The 7,464-nt window shown below is 42.3% G+C and overlaps 1 long non-coding RNA gene across 2 annotated transcripts in view; it reads right to left on the bottom strand.

Annotated features, from left to right (window-relative positions):
• LOC308621714 overlaps positions 1-7,377 on the bottom strand; it is a 309,198-nt gene extending 301,821 nt beyond the window's left edge. The window contains exons 1-2 of one of the 2 annotated variants that reach the window (XR_014016499.1): positions 7,318-7,377; positions 3,957-4,180 (exon numbers count right to left, since the gene is read on the bottom strand). This is a non-coding gene — a long non-coding RNA (uncharacterized lncRNA). Of the gene's footprint in view, positions 1-3,956; positions 4,181-7,268 lie in introns of both variants that reach the window. The other variant, XR_014016500.1, reaches the window with a different exon arrangement.
• Between the last annotated feature and the right edge of the window lie 87 nt (positions 7,378-7,464).

Genomic DNA, 7,464 nt, shown 5'->3' on the forward strand with positions numbered 1-7,464 from the left:
AGCAATAACTCTCCAAAAGCATTTTTAGACCTGCATTTTTTGAGCCAGACTTTTTCCATACAAGGCAGAATAGAAGATTTGATCAATTAGATGACCTTCGGGTACAGAAATATAAACACGGAACAGCTTCCTTAGTTTGCCTTTGAGTTAGATTTGCCAGATTGCCACGCAATATCTAAGCCATACTTACACTAAAAAATTATTCATTGTTTATCTGAAACTCAACTGTAACTGAGTATCCTACATTTTATCAGTCAACCTTACATGCGGAACAAAAGATGTAGTCGGGGAAAATAACCAGGTTCTTAGCAGAACCAGAGTCATTTTTATGGAAAGGGTGCTTTGGTGAGGTTTCAAAGACCAATATCAAAGCAAAGGTCCAACACTATAAGCATTCAAATAATACTTCGCATTTATTTAACACTTCAAAATTTATAAAGTATTTCACATTTATTATCTGGGTTCTCCTCATGATACCCCTTATGTGGGCATTTTTTATGCCTGTTTCAAGGCTCAAAGACGTTAAGGAATTGTCGTGGTGATCCACATGGAGCTTTACAGAAAAGCCAGAACTTGAATCCAAGTCCCCCAGCATGTTGCAGTGTCTACAGATAAAGACAATGTTCACATAGACAGCACACAAGGCTTCAACCCCTGAGCTGCAGATGAAAATTAAATATCTGGCAAACTCAGTATAAAATTAACAGTGTGATATAAGGCCAGGAAGAGGAAAAGATATTCTAAGAGTCATTGAGTGCCTTATATACTTTGACTGTGGAATCTAGTTTTGTTTTTTAAACCACAAAACATTCACTTTATTTCCCCAAGTACACTGAGATGTTATTCCTTAGAATAGGTTTACTTACATGTACCCAAAATTTCTAAATCTCCAACCACTCTTTGTAAGCTGTTCATATGTCCTAGAGATCTTTAATAAAATCACAGGAAAATCCAACTCTGTTTAAATTAGAGTTCATTTTCCCTAGATCTTTACATTGCAGATTTAGAGAATGTTCTTGTAATAATTCTTTTGGCTGCTAACGGTGTCATTTTCAAATTGTACAGCAGTGACATCTACTGCTCATAGTGTATATTGCACTTCTCCCCAGGACAGTATTTATCTTTTACTTGTGGTCCTCGAACTCTAGTGTTCATAAAAATTCCCTGAAGGGTTTCTTAAAATGCAGCTTCCTTAGCCCCTTACATATTCTTTTTTTTTAATTTATTTATTTATTTATATTTTTGGCTGTGTTGGGTCTTCGTTTCTGTGCGAGCGCTTTCTCTAGTTGCGGCGAGCGGGGGCCACTCTTCATTGCGGTGCGCGGGCCTCTCACTGTCATGGCCTCTCTTGTTGCGGAGCACAGGCTCCAGACACACAGGCTCAGTAGTTGTGGCTCACGGGCCCAGTTGCTCCGTGGCATGTGGGATCTTCCCAGACCAGGACTCAAACCCGTGTCCCCTGCATTGGCAGGCAGATTCTCAACCACTGCGCCAGCAGGGAAGCCCCCCCTTACATATTCTGATTCTATATATATGGGGCAATTTACATTATGCAAGGCCCAATGCTACCATCTCTCTTTCACTTCCTAGTCAATCTCATTCAAGAGAATTTAATTGTACATATGAATCACTAGGGATTTTTTAAAAATACAGATTCTGGGGCAGTAGTTTTGGATTGGAGCCAGAGATTTTGCATTTTTAACAAGCTCCCAGGTAGCTTTATACCCTCCTTTCAAGTCTAAGTATTTCCACTTCTTTATGGAGCCAGATCACCACAGCCTGAATGCTAAGTTTACCAAATGTGACTTATAGATGCTTCTCACTCAGTGGTTAATCAGTTTTTGCTTAAATCTCCTCATCCTTGTTCTCTGCTCTGTCTACATGCTTTGCGTTCTAAAATACAGGCATAATCACGTCAAGGTAAAGTAGCTCAAAACAAAGCAGGCCAACATCCTGAGGGGAGTCCCATCTAAACCCATGCCTGTTCCTTTCTAGACCAAACAATGTCCCAGTAACAAAGAGATAGGAAGGTCGTGGCAGTATTATCACCTCTGATAAGCCTTGTGCACATATAAGGGAACCAAAGCTCCTTACCACATTATCACTTCCCTATGAGAATGGAGTTCAGAGGAGTTCAGTGATGATGACAATAATGTAGCTGATGAGGAGGAAGAGGAGGAAGGCGATATCAGCTAACATTTATTGCATACTTGCTGAGTGCCACGCACTGCGCTAAATTCTTTACATGGATTTTCTTCATATATCTATGAAGTAGGTAATATCATTGTCTTCATCATAACAACGAGGAGAAAGACAGAAAGAAGAGCAGATAGGCAACTGCTATATCTAATATCACAATTACAGTCCAGTGACAGACTGTATGAATCACATTCAAACTAAAAATCAAAATATTAAATCGTGGGCTCCTCCTCCTCCATTATGTCCTAGAGGCAAATAACATTCACTCTGTAACATTTCTCTATAACATCCACATATTGCTACCTAGCAATGGATGGCTAGAACATACAAGGGGTTTCCAGGAAAATCTTGAGTTTTTAGAAATGGCCAAAACATATACCTGGCTTAATGTACCAAACACTAAAGAGCTATCACAGCACTGATGCAGGCAACTTAAAAAGATGTGTTCTCAATGGCTGAGTTCTCTGACCAAGTCAAAGAATAAAAACCAAGTGTTCGGGCTTCCCTGGTGGCGCAGTGGTTGGGAGTCCGCCTACCGATGCGGGGGACACGGGTTCGTGCCCCGGTCTGGGAAGATCCCACGTGCCGCGGAGTGGCTGGGCCCGTGAGCCATGGCTGCTGAGCCTGCGCGTCCGGAGCCTGTGCTCTGCAGGGGGAGGGGCCACAACAGTGAGAGGCACGCCTACCGCAAAAAAAAAAAAAAAAAACCAAGTGTTCACACATCTTTTCTTTTTTCTTTTTTTTTTTTTTTTTTTTTTGCGATATGCGGGCCTCTCACTGTTGTGGCCTCTCCCGTTGCGGAGCACAGGCTCCGGACATGCAGGCCCAGCGGCCATGGCTCACGGGCCCAGCCGCTCCGCGGCATGTGGAATCCTCCTGGACCGGGGCACGAACCTGTGTCCCCTGCATTGGCAGGCGGACTCTCAACCACTGTGCCACCAGGGAAGCCCCCCAACACACATCTTTTCTTTTATCCATACCCTTTTTATTCATAACATTATCCTTTTTTACATGTTATTTTCTTACAACCAGGTAATAGTTCCATGCAACATTTTTTTTTTTTTTTTGCGTTATGTGGGCCTCTCACTGCTGTGGCCTCTCCCGTTGTGAAGCACAGGCTCCGGACGCGCAGGCTCAGCGGCCATGGCTCACGGGCCCAGCTGCTCCGCGGCATGTGGGATCTTCCCAGACCGGGGCACGAACCCGTGTCCCCTGCATTGGCAGGCGGACTCTCAACCACTGCGCCACCAGGGAAGCCCGCAACATTTTTAAAAAAAAAAATAACACAGAATATTGTCTCCAAACTTCTAATATGCTTTAGATATGCTTGGTTGAGCAGAAAATATTCCCTCTTGTCTCTTTTGGTTTTATAATCCTACTCTCTTTACAGAAAGAGCTAGCTGCAATACAACAGTCTTTCCAAGTTGAGCATTCAGTGATGACTATATATTCCTCAGTTTGCTTAAATACGCATCCTTTGTTATTGAGAATCTATGGTTTCCAGAATAAAAAGGAAGCCATGTGTTTATCAGAGAGTATTAATGCAGGCAGCTGTGAGAGTGAGATGAGAATGAAAGCCCCAAGGATTACATATTGGCCTCTGAATAATCTCATAATCTGGTACTTTGATCAATCTTTATAGTTCTGTGAAGGCATTGCTTTGTCTATGAAGAATAAGAACAATCCAAGAGAGAGTGAAAGGAAGAAGGCGAATAGATAAGGGAAAATTTAATAACAGTTGAGAGACACATACTCACCTCTCGCTCTTCTTCTCCTTTGTTTTATTGTCATGGAAGGAACAGAGATTTTGGAGCCAGACAAATCCAAGTCTGAATCTCACATTCATCACTGTATGTAGTTGTACAGCATCAAGCAGTTTACTCAGCCTCTCTGAGTCACAGCTTCTTCATTTATGCCATGGAGACACTACTGCTCCCCCAGCCCAGTTGTTGGGTAGATAAGTGCTATTGAAGGATGGAGCCTGGAAACAGAAGAAAAAGCAGCTGTTACTAATGGTACCTGGTTATTAATGGTCACCACTTCTTCATCTGTTCAACTTTCAACAAATACTATTGATCACCTCACTGTGGCGGGAATACAGTGAAGTCCCAGGAATACAGTGAACAAACAGGTGAAGTCTCTTCCCTTAAGAGGCTGTGTTTCATCCTTCGAATCCACAGTTATCAAAATTCCATCCTCCCACCCCCACTCCACCGAAACTCCTCTGGCAAAGTCACCATTGCCCTAGTTATCAAATACAATGGATTGGTTTTGGTCCTCAATAACACCTTTTTGTAGCATCCAGTAAAACTAAGCAGTTATCTTCTTCATGCCTAGAATACTCTCTCCTGATTTCCTTTTACCCTCTGACTGAAATTTCTCAGTCTCCATTGCTAGTTTTTTCTTCTTCTGTTACCCCTTTAATTAATATTTCCTACTCTTCTGACTTTTGTTCTTTTTCTTTTATACTCTACACTAGTAGATCTTGATCTTTTCAGAGTCATGAACTCCTTTAAGAATCTGAAGAAGCTATGTGCCCTCTCCCTAGCGGGGGAAGAATGGATCTGCTTACAAATATACAAAAATTTGCATACATTTTCAGGAGTCTCACAGACCTTCCTCCCTAAAAGCCCATTGTTGAGTTCCAGGTTAAGGGGTTCCTATGGCTTTAACTGTCACTCATATGTCAATGACCTCAAATCTCTGTCTCCAGCATAAATCACTTTCCTGAGCAACAGGCCTGCTTTCAAATGCCCCTTGGCATCTTAAAATTCAAACATCCCAAATCAAATTCATTATCTTTCCCCTAAAATCTGTTTTCCTCCTAGAAGACAACATCTATGGGAAAGAAAACACTATTCTTAAACCTAACAGACATAGATTTAAATCCAGCCCTGGAAGCTTCATAAATATATGTAAGCTATGTGTTTTAATTTCTTCATATTAACATGAGAATAATAATACGTCCAGTTTCTGGATTGTTATGAGAATTAAAATAAATAATGGGAAAATCTCTAGACAGGTGCCATCACATAGCATACATTCCACAAATTAATATTAATGGATTCCAAATCTCAGAAAAAGCAACTCCATTCACCAAGTATTCTAAGTCGAAAATTTAGGAGTTACCTTCAACTCGTCCTTTTCCTCATCTGCAACCAATGGATAGCTATGCAGTACTGATTCCTCAACTCCCCCCCACCCTGCGGCCCTTAATTCAGGCTCGCATGTTCTTTCTCATGGACACAGCAATAGTCCCCTAAGCACTTGATCCAGTGGTTCCAATTCCACATCCTTCCAACCTATCCTCTATACTGAAACCCGAGAATCTTCCCAAGACACAAATCTGATAATGCCATGACTGCTTAAATCTGCCGAGTTGCTTCTCATTGCTTCCAGGGTTACATCCACCTTAGTACTGCACTGCAGGCTGACTATGATTTGGCCCCTGTCTACTTCCAACTTAATCCCTTGATTATTTGGGGATCTCCCCAACTGCCCATAGCGTTTTGGATTCTGTATCTCTGTCCCAACTGCTTCCTTTGACTGAAATGCCCTCACTCCTGTAATGTCTTTTCTTGGCATTCAGGCAAACAACTACTCATCTTTCAAAACACTGATCAAGCATCATCTCCACTATGAAGTTATTCCTGACAGCCTCCTGCCATTCCTCCTCTTATCTCCCACCTCTACCTGACAGATGATTTTCTATCCTGGCAAAGATGTATAACATATGGTTCCCAGGCTCAAAAAGCTTAGGATCATCATTCAACCTCGTTATATAACCTAGACAAGTACACCGCTTTGAAGGAGAAATTATGAGTCATGAAGAAATAACAAATTGTAAGTAACTTCAACACTCAGAAGCCTCTGTGACTCCCAAGCCTTGAGCTGTGCGTGTGCACGTGTGGTGCTATATGTGTTAGCTACATATCAACTGATTTAATCTTCACAAACTATGAGTTGGCCACTATTATTATTCCCGTTTTATTATTTTTTTAACATCTTAATTGGAGTATAATTGTTTTACAATGTTGTGTTAGTTTCTGCTTTATAACAAAGTGAATCAGTTATACACATACATATATCCCCATATCTCCTCCCTCTTGTGCTTCCCTCCCACCCTCCCCAACCCACCCCTCTAGGTGGTCACAAAGCACCCAGCTGATCTCCCTGTGCTATGCGGCTACTTCCCACTAGCTATCTACTTTACATTCGGTAGTGTATATAAGTCCATGCCACTCTCTCACTGCGTCCCATCTTACCCTTCCCCCTCCCCATGTCCTCAAGTCCATTCTCTAGTAGGTCTGTATCTTTATTCCTGCCCTGCCCCTAGATTCATCAGAACCTTTTTTTTTTTTTAGATTCCATATATATGTGTTAGCATACGGTATTTTTCTCTTTCTGACTTACTTCACTCTGTATGACAGACTCTAGGTCCATCCACCTCACTACAAACAACTCTATTTCGTTTCTTTTTATGGCTGAGTAATATTCCATTGTATACATATGCCACATCTTCTTTATCCACTTATTCCCATTTTAGAAGTGAGGAAACTAAAATAAAGAGACTAACTTGCCCAACATGACCCAACTAAATATATCAGTATGAATAAAGTATGGACTTCAGTTATTTTTTTTTAATGTAACTGACAAATGAAAATTACATACTCTTTATAAATAAGGGGATATATATTTATTGAGCCTATTAAAGGCCTGGTACATAAAGAAAAACGTTAAGTGCCCTATTCTCAAAAAGTGATTCCTTTTTTTTTTTTTTGCGGAACGCAGGCCTCTCACTGCTGTGGCCTCTCCCGCTGCGGAGCACAAGCTCCGGACGCGCAGGCCCAGCGGCCATGGCTCACGGGCCCAGCCGCTCCGCGGCACGTGGGACCCTCCAGGACCGGGGCACGAACCCGTGTCCCCTGCATCGGCCTGCGCCCCCAGGGAAGTCCCCCAAAACAGTGATTTCTTGAAAAATAAAAAAAAAAACTACATACAAAGAACAGAAAACTGTACCTCTTGGAGGCAATAAGAAAGTCTTAGAGAGAGAGGAGGTTTTCAATTACCTCAGTTCAGTGAGTTAATGCACGAAATTAAACGGCTGCCTAAACCCACCTCCAGAGCTCAAGCCTCCAAGCTCCCAGGTAACCCGCGCGTCACTTTATCTCCGCCCACGGCGCGGCGGGGCACTATCCAATGGAAGGGCGGCTCTACGTGGGCCTCCTGTGCGCGTGCGCATCATCGGCTCGACGATCCTTCCCA

Source organism: Mesoplodon bidens, assembly GCF_964165515.1.
Source record: "Mesoplodon bidens genome assembly, chromosome: 8".
In the NCBI taxonomy this organism is placed as follows: Eukaryota; Metazoa; Chordata; class Mammalia; order Artiodactyla; family Ziphiidae; genus Mesoplodon; species Mesoplodon bidens.